The sequence below is a fragment of the Gnatocerus cornutus genome, chromosome 10 (assembly GCF_029298725.1).
Source record: "Gnatocerus cornutus isolate USDA-ARS CGAHR chromosome 10, icGnaCorn1.1, whole genome shotgun sequence".
Taxonomy (NCBI): Eukaryota; Metazoa; Arthropoda; class Insecta; order Coleoptera; family Tenebrionidae; genus Gnatocerus; species Gnatocerus cornutus.
Window position 1 is genome coordinate 6062662 of NC_142242.1, and position 14186 is coordinate 6076847.

At 34.1% G+C, this 14186-nt stretch overlaps 1 protein-coding gene across 7 annotated transcripts in view; it reads right to left on the minus strand.

Annotated features, from left to right (window-relative positions):
• Positions 1-11438, minus strand: part of Cirl (Calcium-independent receptor for alpha-latrotoxin) — a 70250-nt gene extending 58812 nt beyond the window's left edge. For all 7 annotated transcript variants that reach the window (XM_088046944.1, XM_088046945.1, XM_088046946.1 and 4 more), the window contains exon 1: positions 10977-11438. The gene's annotated coding sequence lies outside the window, so the exon portion shown is untranslated. The remainder of the gene's footprint in view (positions 1-10976) is intronic.
• Between the last annotated feature and the right edge of the window lie 2748 nt (positions 11439-14186).

A 14186-nucleotide genomic window follows, 5' to 3' on the forward strand; every position in this document is an offset into this window, starting at 1 on the left:
AGAAGCAGGTAATGTCGGAGATAATGGTGTGGAGTTGTCACATGCGGTTTAGGTATGCCCGTTTGCACATCAAACAATGGAATATTTTAAATCTTGACTAGAACGTATTACAACTTGACGTGAAAATAAACATCACGTCATTAGAGCGCTTTACTAATCCTTCAAATGACTACTGGGAAACTAAAAGAAAATCTTCGCTTCAATCGCACTTTTTTTGTTCTAGTTATGTTTATAGTTATGTACACACATAAACAACTAATAAGGAAAAGAAATACGAGCAATAAAATGTGCAAAAATAAACAAATATTGCTAGAAGAATCGTTAAATTGTGATTTAACAGACCCGACTATTAACATTGGGGCATTGTTCCTTCAATTTTATAGTGATCTGGAACTATGTTGTTGACACAAGAGGGATAGAATCATATGATGCCAAAGCGGCGTTAAAGTGATCAATCTTATTATTACCACACGAAATTAGCGGGTAATTATCAATATACAGATTTAGTTTCCAGTTTAGAATTCGGGAACAATAGTGTTGGTTGTGTTCTTTTCGATGTTTATGGTCATTATGCAAATTACGTATCCAGCTGCTATAATAAATCAATAACCGAAGTTATATAAAATTCACGGTAATTTTTATATATTAAAGATAAAAAAGGTGTGGGCGTCAACAACGATATAAAGCTTTTAAAATAATCTTCTAAAATAAAATAGCACCTACATATTTATGTACTTAAATGTCACGTTATCGGGCAAATATCAATAGCGATGTCAAGGAAATGCATTTTTCGTTATCCATAGGTGAAGTGTCAATAGTGAAGTCAAATAAACTTATCACTTGTTTGTTTATTTAATACACATCGTATCGGCATTTAGGTTGAGACAAAAAAATAACTTTACACAGAGCAGATAACCATTGGACCTAATTTTTATTTGATCGTTCTTTGTTGTGCCGCTACAGTTTAAAAATATTTCGAAAACCCGAAATCAAGCGGTTTATAAAGCATTCAATATACATTTTTCAATCAATAATGCACATATGTGTACTGATGAATGCGCTGATAAAATGTTTTTCAAAATCCTGATTGCTTTTATTGGTGAAATAAAATTCGAAGAATCTCGTCCTTTAAAATGCTTACAGTGACGAACTAAAATGTAAAAACGGTGCGCTTTTCGAGGATAACAACGTGCGTAGGCCAAATTTCACCATGCCAACGTAACGACGAGATTTTCGTTAACAGGAATGGTCCGAATTGTGTAGTGAAACTGTAGAAGTAGTCTAAATTTCACAACATTATTTATGTTTCCTGATTAGTGGTAGTTCAGTTTTCTGCTTTACCTCACCGATGGAATGTTGGCGAAGCCGAGTGGAAGAGAGAGACTCCGCACTTCAACGGCCTTGCAACTTTACGTAGTACCTGCCTGGTCGGTCGGCTCAAATGAGAGTTGAACGTCCGAAAGTGACCGATCATTTTGTTTCATCAATATCGAATAAACAATATTTTTATTGCCTAATAATAATATCGCGATTTCTAAGTCGCTCACACTGTCTTCAACTTGTGCCCTGTGACTTTTTGTGATAACTGTTAACCTGGTAATCATTTCCAGGAATTACAAGCGACCTCATTGGTCAATTCAAAGGTTCTATACAAAGCCCTTGTAAATAAATCCTAGATACCTAAACCACACGAGTGAAATTACATACACTTATTGAAACCTGCTAATGCATTATTGGTGTAATCTCTCCGTATCTAAATATGCGCACTGTTTGGTTAACTTTCTACCAATGCAAATCCATCTGCAATAGTAAAGTTATGCAGATAAACATAAAATCGCAGTTTGTAACTTGTACAAAGCGTCAACAACTCCAGCGATTGTTCCCATTTTTTAAGTGTCAAAATTTTTAATTACTTTTAAAACATTATATGGACACTCAATGAAGTGATTCTTTTAAAAAACATTTATTACCGACACGACGCGCCAACTTCGTAGCTCGCGGCGCAACAGCTGCTGTAGGTATGCTGTTCGTAGCACGAAACAACCAACGCCTAACCAAAATATCATACGGATACAAAAACAGTCAAATATAAAAATCCTTGTACCAAAGAGAAACCCCAAGACATGTTTTCAGCTTAGTCACAAAGTTGTTGAACACGTGGGGTTTTGTGCATTATCCCCAAAAATTTATGTCTTACTGAAAACCAAATAAAGACACTGTCGTAAAGCAACTGAAGTTGTTAAGTTCTGACACAATTACACAGAAAGTCTCGGCACTTTCTCTTTGTTGGTACCAGCGGGCGGACACCCTAATAGAAGATCAGGTAAAAAAAAATACCTGGAAAACTTGGTAACGACAAGGTGAAAAAGGAAAACAGATGTCCTAGTGAAGCAATATAATCAATAATGTGATGCATAGGAATAATATTCCTTTTACATTTTTCCGTTCTTTTGTTTTGTCATTTAAGAGCGTGAGTTTGTCGAGTGTATCATTTATACAAGTACAAGGTTCGACTGAAGTGAAAAGGTGGATCTGCTACACCCTCTGAACTCACAACCAATACTTACTTTATTATTGAACGAAATTTCGTCTGTTCAAACGGAAATAAATTATTAGCATTATTTGTCGAAGCACGGGTTCCCATTTGTTGAATTAATAATAAGTCAAATATTTAGTGTCGGAAATTCTTAAAACGAGAAGTAAATTATGAATTTCTTCTTTTTACATTTCGTCTTTATAAAGTTTTGTGAGAAACAACAAAGTAATGTAAATAATTAAATTAAAACCACATTTTATCAAATAATTAAGAACTTTAAAGGGATTTCCGGATGCACTTTCAAGGAGAAATAAGTAATTACTTTGCTAGTTAAATACATAGTTTGACTGTGGCTGAAATTTATTCCTTGAATTAAGATAACGAATTTCTCATACAGTAAAATCAAGCGAGAAGTGACATTCAAGGCATTTTTTTTTATTGAAATTGGTGACAATCGATGCAATTCCATCAATCGTGCGGTGTCACAGTACAAACAAAACTACCCCTGCTCAAAATTAGATCAAAGTTATATACGGTAGTAGCAGGATGTCAAAGGCATGTTACATCAATTAAATAACTAATTAGTTGTAAAACAAGTCGCAACAACTATCGATCAACTTAGTTAGAATGCTACTGGTTTTTGTTACGAAAGTGTTCCATTACGCGATATTGAGTTAGAAGTTGCAGTCCAAAAGCCGACCACAAAAAAATTCTTTAAAATCTCGGTTATTTTAAATCAAACTTAAACATTTTTCATACGTCCAGTAAGTTGAAGCTGTTACCCACAGACTGACGAAGTTAACGAAAGTAATTACGAGTTGAGATAGTTTCAGTTAGATTTTAAAACTTGTACACCGTACCAATCTTGTATGTTTTCGAAACTCAATAACTAATACTTTTCACGTAAAATCCAGTAAATAAAAGTCGGTAGTCGGAAAGCGATCGATGGTCTTCTTTGATAGCGCGAACGAATCGTTTGAATTATTGCTGAAAAAATGATATTAAGGACGACAGGTTGTTTAAAAATGAAAAATTTTCATGTTAAACTCGAAACTTATTTTACAGATATTAAGTTTTTGCGTTGACCAAATTGTATTACACGGTGATGACCCTGATGATGACTAAACAATCTGCAAACAATATCTGAAAAAATATCGAAATTAATAGAGCTTCATGTGAAAATTGCTTTTTATACTTCTAACCGGTGATTACCCTAAATTATTTATAACGGGTCCCAGCCTGTCAAGTCAATCCGTTTTTTCTCTCTCTTAACTCATCAATTATTTAATACACAAATAATTACTTTTGTCCGCAATCCGGTCGTGTCGAAGAAATAAAAAAGAACGCCCTGTATAAAGAGGCGTGTGCAAACTCGTTAAAAGTTTCGGGCCTCCAGATAAGTGTTTATTTAGTAATATTTTTATGAGGATTGTTAATGAGATCCGCGTTGCGTGGGAGGACGTAATTAATTAAAACTTACTTTAATTTCTCTAAATCGCAATTTTTTACTAAAAGCTATGCTTTTATTCGTGATTAGCTTGAAATCTAGACAACCAAGGAATTCAATATGACTGAACACACTTTTATGCGAAATTAAACTTTGCTAGTGTACACGCGAACTGTCATATTTTCAAATGAATTGCATACAACACACGATCTGTTAAATTTCGTTTCTTATTTTTCATACATTTTCAAATTTTATTCCAAATTCTTTCGTGCTTAATGTTCTAAAGAAAAATTACAAAAATGATAAATTGCCAGGTATCCATGCAACTTGGAATTCTAGACGACAATTTTTTTAGTCTTCCAATTACTATATGAAAAGAATACAATGTACAGATACATAAAAGTCATAAATAAGCTTGATCGGGAGTGCATTACGATGTATTCTTCTGAGGCACTGTCATGAAAGTAATCAAATATACAAAGATAAAAATGACATTACCATTGATTTTATAAAGTTAAACTTTAGCTTTACCCTAAAAGCATACTAATGAGCTTAATCGATAAAAAAATGAGAACGACATTAGCTTTATAATAGGTTCAACTGATAGATGTAAATTTATTGACATCAAGTCGAGACAAACCATAAATATAAGTTACAATGTCCTCTTGACCAGTAAAATGTGCAACTGATATCATATGTGTTCTTTGAAAGTTCCACGAGTAATTAACGGTTTTAATAGGCTTCACCATATGGTGGATAGGATGGGGTTAAGTCAGATTTAAAATGGTTGCGTGTAATTTCTTTTCTGTTTATCTAAGGTCGGTTGAACTTTGAGGTTTTCGTGGCTTTTTAGAATGTCGTTTGGGGCAGTAAAAGCCACCGCGCGGATCCAGCCAAGGCATGCATGTGGTTTTTGGAAAATTTCGAAAGTATCGATACAGGGATTAATATGAAGCTGATTTAGGGTGGTATTTTGTTGTGGAAGCGCCTTGGGCGAACATTCCGCGACCATACATGTTTTGGCAGAGTCGGAACACTCACCTCGACAGAATTAATGGATCTGGAGATAGCATAATGCTGTTCGCTTGTTCGAATCATATACAGGTATCAAAAACAGATTAAAATTTCGAGTTTTGTATTTAATGTGTGCGTACATTTTAAAATTGATAGCACTACCTTTATTAATGGATATGGACTGAAAGGCTAGTCTGTATTAATGCTGTAGATCACGAGAGTTGATGGCTCATGTATTTCAGAGTTTTGTTTTAACGAATCTCATTTACTGGCTTTTACGCCTACTTATACGTTTATCTCTTTCTTTGACTTGAATTTGTGTCATTTCCTTTTATCATTCTGATCATTTTTATGTAAAATCTTAAAAACGTTATCCATAATGCTAAAGAGCTCATGCTATTCGTTCCTACTAATGCTTTTTCTTGAAAGAACCTACTTGTCCCATTTTATTAAACGATCGCAACCCCTCTTAATACTTAGAAAACTGCATCTGATACATAATGCACCTCGACAAAAGCTAACCCGCATCAAGTTGAAATATTACTTTTTTAATCATAATGCTTTCATTCAAAAGCTCTTTCTCCTTCCTGTTACCTTAAAGGACGAACTTTCTATACTTTTAAATAACACTATTTATTTAAGAAGTCATTGTCATTTCGGAAATCTCCAAAAAAACTGTCTGCTTCCCTGCAATATCGCCAACTCAGCTTTCCCATTCGATGCACATCGTTGCAGACTTAATTGTTAACAAACTCCTACTCTCGATATTCAATATTTATACGAGCATTTCTTAAAGCACTTTTCTTTCAAAACGGGAAAACACTTGTGGTAAATCCACCAACATGAAAATCCCCACTAGATGCAGGAATGCACGTATCCCCTTACTAAAGGAAAGTCAAAATAACACGTACTAAATTCAAAATATTCCTGCAGACATACCAATTTGAAATGTTTTCTTTATTGTTGCGCATCGTTTCATTTAAACTAGACGCTTTGAAAATAATAAATAACCTCATCTAATTTACGCTTTATTTCCGAGAAACATTTCTAGCTCGACAAATTTAAGTCATACTGAATTAAATATTACAACATCCGACAGTTCACGGCACAATAGTAAAATACATTTGCGCAATTCTTGATTTAATTCGGTTCAGTAGTTCTAAAGATTAAGTAGAATAAATAAATTAGTAATAATTTGTGGTCGACAATGACAACATTAACAAAAACTGACTGACATATTTTGAGAGAACGTATTGTTTTCCCTCTTACGACATTCGTGTATTTCAAATGGAAATAAATCTAAAGCATTGGGAAATTTGGACAGTCCCAAAATATGAGATTAGCGACAATCGTCCTGCAAAAAAATAATTACTGTAGTCGTGCGTGCCGCACCCCGAGTCTATTCATAATTTTCTTTCGTGATTCCAAATACAGAACTCATTTATAATCTTCGCATTTATTACGCCATTTTTCGTTGGTTTATTGTTATTAAGAAATTGCAGTCAATTGTAAAAATATAAAATGTTTAATTTGAATTGTGTGGTAAGTTGGTGGGAGGTGGCCTGTGACAAAATGAATAAATCATTTTGGCCTTCTATGCGATTTTTCACAATGACTGCCCGCTCGAAAATGATTTTATTTGTGGAAAAAGTGAGTGATTGCAGCGAATGTTGGCATCCTGATAAACTAGAAACCGTCCATTTTCCCGGTTTTTCCGCGTGGTGTATGCAGCGATGGCGGTGCTAGTAGCTGCAAACCAATACATCTATTGAAGATTAATTTGATATCATTTTGCTGCAAGGAATTCGCCTTTCACAACACCTATAACGTCGTAAGAAAACGCCTCAAAAATCGATTCTTGCCTAGATATGCACATTTAAGTTATGCTAAGTCATTCGAAAGATGATATTAGTATACATTCAAATCACTGAAGGAGAAATCAATGATAAAATTTCACCATTTTGCTTTTGTTGCTTTGTAACACGCGCGGTTATACTTTGCGAAATCGAACCAATAACAATAATAAAATCAGTTTCTGTGTTACGACTGTCATTTACCTCCACCGTTTACACCACCTTCAAATTTTAGCCATCCGCTCCCCAACGCCAATAACAAATAACGCATCAGATATTTGATCGACTACATCCTGCACAATTTTGATTTACCAACAGGCGCTAAATTCGATGCTCATTCCAGAGATGAAACCGAAATTCACCGGAAAAGGCGATATTACATAATACCGCGAAATAAAATATGCGACAAAAATCGTAACAGATGTTACTAACATTAAAATCAAATAAATTAACACCGCAGTCATTTGAATATTGGCAGACGACAGTTGGTAAGTGAGTTTCTAACATCAAGTCGCATAAAAAACTATCTAATTTGACTTTTATGGATTATTACAATATACAATCAACGAGCAGAAGCTTGTCCAGAAACCAAAATCATGTTTTTTTGCATAGATCGTGTCCACAATTGCAGTTGTGGTTGAGTAGTTATTAATTTTTGAAATGTGTCGTTCTTTTAAAACGGCTTGTTTTGTTGCATACTTTTTAATATTAACCAAGTACCAAATAGAAATTGTAAACATGTCGCCCACATATGAAATTATCCACAACAGAGAACGTATTTTTCACATTATTACTGACAACCTCCGTTTAAATTTTAACAGTTACCGCCAGTCGTAAAATGCAAAGAATATTCGTCGGCTTCTTCCATATTATACTTCAGAGAAATGCATCCGAAAACCGCAATTTTATTTATTCCTCTCTTCATTATTCTCAGACTCAGTACGTTGCCTGGAACTACCGCCATTATTGATATTATGTCCATTCTGTTCTGTGCTTCTCCTAAGTTTTGTTGTGGAATTTTTATTTGGTCGTTGCGTTAAACGAGAAAGAAAAAAATACTTATATTTAGTGCAGTTTAATCCACACACAGTCAAATTTAATATGAAAATTTATTGAATTATACGCAGCTTAAAATTTCAACGGCGACACTACCTTTTGTGATTTATTATAAGTAGTTGTGCAACAATTCTTTTCCGTCGTTAATAACATTCGGTACACGGCAATCATGATTTATTTCAGTGAAGAAAACTAATAAAAATGCATTGAAAAGAATTTGTGTTTCCTTCAATTTGTTGCTTTAATTTATATTCATGTATTGAAGTGACGTGGATCTGGAAAATTAAATAAAAAAAAGCGCTTTAAAAACCTTAAACTTGGCTTAATTAACGCTCATTTAATACAAAAACAACTTATTAAGGTTGTTTTAATCCTACGCATTTCTCTCAAAGAATCTTTTGTCGAGAATCTTGTAAGAAAATAGTCAATGCAATGAAGCCTGATAAAAGCCACACAATCGCTAAGTAGTCCTAATTTCCTAATTCTAATTAATACTAAACTCTGTTGGAGTTAGTTATTATATCCGTTCCAAACCTACACAATGAGTGTGAAAGAATTTATTGTTCGTTTGCGAAACAATTGTTTTCTTAATGCCATCAATAGTTCAATGGAGACATTGTTAGCGGTTGTGCAACAGAAAAATTTACACCGATTTATACCAAATAATGTTGAGAAATGATCTGACGGTGATTTGCTGATTTAATTCAATGTATAAACACCGCTAGATGATAAGACAAAACTTGTTAAGTGACAAATTATAAAGACGGTAAAAATTGTTGTTCCTTTGGGAATTCGAGAAGCCGGTCGTCGAAAACGCCGCCATCGTAGAACATTATTGAACGTCCTGAGCACGTGAAAATACGTTTACGACAAACCAGCCGCAAGAGAAACAAAGAACGACCCAGGCATAAATAATAAATTCTACTAGAAAAAAACTAGAGTTAAACAGGATAAACATAAAATGAAGATATTAATTTAACGTTTCTTTTCTCTGGAACGTGATAATGCTTCCTGTTACAATTTCATTTTAAAATTGTATTTGATGCAATTTAGAGACCGCTCTTGTACAAATTTATTCAGTGGTCGCGTCCTGTTTTTCACCCCGAAATCCGCTATAGTGTTTTCTTTTTTGGGGGGCACTTCACATAGGTAGAATTCCGACCGTTTTGTGGTCTGTATGCCGGCTTCGCGATTTCCATCATGTGAAGAGGTCGGTCTGCGTTGCTTTTAATTTCGGTAGGAGGATTCTCCGCTGGAATAATTTATAAAAGTGCATTTAACAGTAGTAATAATTGAGAATGTTCTCGGATGTCTGCTGTGTTATTTATATGCGTATGTCGGCATTCTTCTTTTATAATGAACGATGCGAGCTTAGTTCTAATCATTATTAATGCTAATTATTACACAGAACAATACAATAAGACACTATCGAAATTTTCAACTTGGTGATGTTGCCGCCAATTAGTTTTTATTTGTACCGATCTTACAATATTCAATTTCGAGTCGATCGATATTTTTTTTTAGACCAATAGCCGACATTTGAATAAAACACATGATATTTCATATTGATCGTTGCTGTAAGTAAACATATATTTCTCGCAAGATTTATCGTAATAATCCGTAATCAAAGCGAGCAGTGAGAGATCACAATAGTCGTTCCGTTACGATTAGATTATGACTGATGCAAATTTAGAAACATTAGGAATAATCGATAAACTTTTTCCACTTGTAACTCTAATAAAATGAGGTTAGTGCCCTAGTGATCGATGAAACAATGTCTTTCAATCACATTACATTTTCTGACGTTCATTTGGGCAACATACCAAAAGAGGGAGGTTCTTAATTGGTGTATAAATAAGAAAGCAAACACACTTTTTCAACCCCTTGTTACTGTTTATTTTATGATTCTCCCCAAGTTCGACTTACTGGATCTTCCTCGGGTTAATGTTGGTCTTTTTTGCTCATTTGAGAATTAAAACGACCTGAACACGCTTCCTGGTTAAATTTTCATCGGATTTATTATCGTGGAATTTCATAAATTACATGGGTCGTAATGAGAATTAATAGTTCAGCATTATATTTGGAAAACAGTAATTCTTTCTAAAAATAAAACCAACTCATCCAAAGTGATGATTAATAAATTGTCAAGATAATTTCAAACTGAATCACTAAACCTCAAACCTCAATGTTGGCGTTCCCTAAAAATGAATAAAGTTGGGTTACCGCGAAAAAATAAAAAATACAAGTCAACAATCGAAAAATAATCACACTAGCGTTGCCACATCGAGGTGATTCAACCACGTCTCTGCTACATCATGATAAAAATTGTTTTCATAAAATTACGTTAATCTGCGGAATAAAAAAAATGCAACAAAACTAAAACACCTAATTGCGGTTATATAAACTACTAATCAACAAAAATAATAATAGGAACTTAAAGAATAATACTGAGCCATGCCATGTCTCATATTTATGGCTACTCGGAGTTTGTGACAAATAAAAATGCCCCCTCCTGTGACACGAAAAACAAAATAGAAAAAATTACTCAAATTAATGTGACTGTCATTGATTCTAATGTGAGTTGAAGAAATATCATGTCTCGCAATATTTAATGTTAATTATATGATGTTATGAGCATTCTCGGATACAAACAAAAGGGACCACCAACATCTTAAAGATTCGAACACGTTCATTAAATTGCCCAACGACTAGAAATAATGACATACAAGTTTCATTAGTGATTTGAACATATTTTTTGACAATACAATCGTTGTTTTTAAAGGAAGAGAAGACGAAAATACAACAATGAAACGATTTGCGTAATTTGGAAAATACGAGCTTCGAAAGAAAGCATTTTGCTGCAAGGTAAAGACATCCGACGGCAGCCATTTTACCGCTTTGATGATGAGATTAAAAGAAGTTTCCTCATTATTTAAAACAGTGCCACCAATAAAACTTTTCGTGATAAGTAATTTTCGCTTTCGTTGGTAACAATGTATTTGAATAATTTGGCGCAATTGAGACGTTCGGTAATTCACGCGACCGTAGCGAAGATGAAATGTAAACATACCTTTAATATAGTCCTCAGCAACTTATCACACAAACACTTTCGTGTACATATTGTATATAATCACAAGGCACAGCATAAAACACTGAGAAACACTTAAAACACTCTTTAAAAGTATGCATTTAAAATCGTTCCAAGTCCCATTTGCCTTTTCGCTCGGTGAGTTGACAGTCCATCATTGGATCTCAGAAAATCCCCCATTTATGACCACCATTACCTACTGAAAATTTCTTAATCTTGATCACTGAAGGTGCACAAAACTTGGAAACGTCGACGGAAGTTGTTTTTTCCAATTAAATCCGCTGCTATCGTTAATTTGAGGTGTTGTTTCTGTCACAAAAATCTCGTAACTTGAATTTCAAACACCGGAATGATGGATTATATTGGTAAAGCTGCGTTCAAGTTTGTATGTCAGCAGCTATACCGCTTCGTATGAAACTGCGGCGGCGGCAGAAACTCAACTAGAACTACATCTCACAAATCGGATTCTCTCCACGAACAAAACCGAATGCGCACGAAACTTACGTCACGATTTTGAATCGGGGAACCGGGAAATTCGTAAAGCAAAACCAGTCGTAAAAAAGTTACGCCATATTTGAAGTATTATTTGCTAAATTCCTAAATCCGCTGAAACGGATTGTTAGAAGATAACTATTATGTGAATTCGCAATGTCGTCGTAAAAACGCGCTGTTTTATCATCAACACAAACATTAGTTGTTAACCTGATTGATATTGTTTATTTATTACCATTCGTGACAGTTTTAGTACCTGCATTTCGATAAAACACAAATTTGTTCTACAATTATCACCACAATATCAAAAATAAACTTCATATTGGTGCATACTATAGGTAAGTGTTCCAGTTAACTTATTGATCGACTGAAACTCCTGTAATCAATTAAATTCATTGCATTTGTCTTTTCCTCGAATATTTCGTCGATCAAATCATAATTTTAGCAGTTAAAACATCCGAGTTAGTCATTGAATAGACTGTTTAAAATTCAAAAACTTCTTAGCGATTTTGCTCTGTGCGCAAAACTTTCCCAACTTACTGGAATTTCTTTTATTCACCATCAGATGATTTTAATCAGATAACAAGAAACCACTTGCAGACAAGTTATTCTAAAGGGTAGATCTGTACAATAGATACGGTCTATCCAACGAAATCAGCAGATTTTAATCCTCTTGATATATTTTCAAAGTAGTCTAAATTTTTGATGTAACTGCTGACACGATCTTAATTGTAAATAATGTAAATGGGTTTATAACAAATGCGGTTACAATGTGTAATATCTGGCAACCTTTTCCAGTTTAGCTAGTAAATAGGTAAAGTAGCAAGTGTAGTTAGTATCGAGAGAGCCATTTGAAGTAGTCGAGTAGAGGGACAATTAGGGAACTGTATCCTATACGTTATCGTAATCGAGTTAGGGGCACTAATTCGAACTTGTGAATGTGCTGTTAACAATTGCGAAAATCTCTAAGTAGTTCTTATTAAGGTTGTAATTTATAAATACGATTGTATGTGTGCACTGTGTCTAACGCCCGAGCTTACTTACTTCGAGATAATTTCATTTATGCACAGACTATACTTGTATTATCCAATTTCCCTCCTGCTTACATTAAGTTTTTGATTCCAAACTTGTAAACAACTATTCCATTAAACCCAAAAGTCACAATACGCTAACTAGAAAATGTTTAATTATGTACATGAACAAGATTAATAATTTTAATAATTAAAAACTTCGAATACAGAACTCTAGTTAAATGAAATCACAGCTCATTGTCCACACACAACATCCGTTGTTACATTTCAAACTAAGCACGCACCGAATCAACATGCTAGGAGGGAACAACCGAAAAAAGTTACATTGCAAATCCAACCCCAAAACATATTTCATTAGATGATGCACACAATTGTGTTCACCATTATTCACTATTTTTATTGTTGTTTCCCCGACGCTGATTAAACTACACTTTTGTGAACAATTTATAACCAGCTAACAACATTTTCAACTACTGCAATTTTAAATTAAAAAACTTTTTAAATAAACGTTGAAGACAACCATCCCACAATATATGTGACATTCTGAGGTGTTTAATATATCCTCCTTAACTCCTTATGGCAGGTTAAGTGGGAATAAGGGAATTGAGAGCAACCCTGGAGATGTTGCAACCGTGATCTAGATACTCAACAACACCTGGACGCTTTTATTATATTTATTATTATTACTCGGATTTAAGCATCCATACTTGGAATCTCGGACTCAAAACCTTTGGGAATTGGCGATTTCTTTGTTGAAATTTTTGATTTCTAGCTGCGCTAACAGATCCTTTCGATAAATAATAGCAGTACAGACGCAAAATCTATCTCTTATTTTATTTCAAGCTTAATACAAGAACGAACAACCATATTAGTATACTGTCAATACTCGAAATAAATGCATGTTTGGATGATTGAATAGAATAAAACTACGATGGTCGGATCAATATTTATGCACAGCTCGTAATTTGAAGGGAATAAAATAATAACTCTCGGTGCAGGAAAAATAAAGAAATTACGCGTGCTTTGAAGAAAAAGAAACCAGTTATACTTAAATACACCTTTTTGCGTTAATTATGATTGACCGAGCGAATAAGCTCAGCGTCAAAGTTGCTACTCGTCTTAGTTCACTTTTACAACTACCGTTTCGTAGTTTTTTGCAATATCGCTAACAGTTTCGGCGCAACGTAATTACAACCAACAGAACTGTGTTTTTAGTATAATAATTATCATTATAATTTCGGATATCATGCGACAAGTTTGGATTCTAACCGTAACCTTCAATTAATGGACGGAGAAATTCATGCTTACTCTGTTTCTCATAAAACAACTCAAGAAAAATATTTCATTCTATTCCATTATCGTTTCGCCGATTCAAACTTCATTTGTTATTTTTCGACGATCTGCTAACAATCGCGACTCGGATTAAATGGAAAAATAGAAAACAATACGGTGCATAAAGGCTATAAATAACGAAAATTGCATGATTGTAAGACTGTAATTTTTAATGCCGACCGAAGAAAAAATCTCCGAACAATAACACGAGCGAGATGATGACTGAAAAAGGAAAAGAATCTTTCAGAGATAGTTTGGGACAGCTGAAGTGTAAAGTAATTTTTTACATGGTCAGCACGGAGGTCTTTAAAACTAGACAGGTGGCGGAATTTGAGAA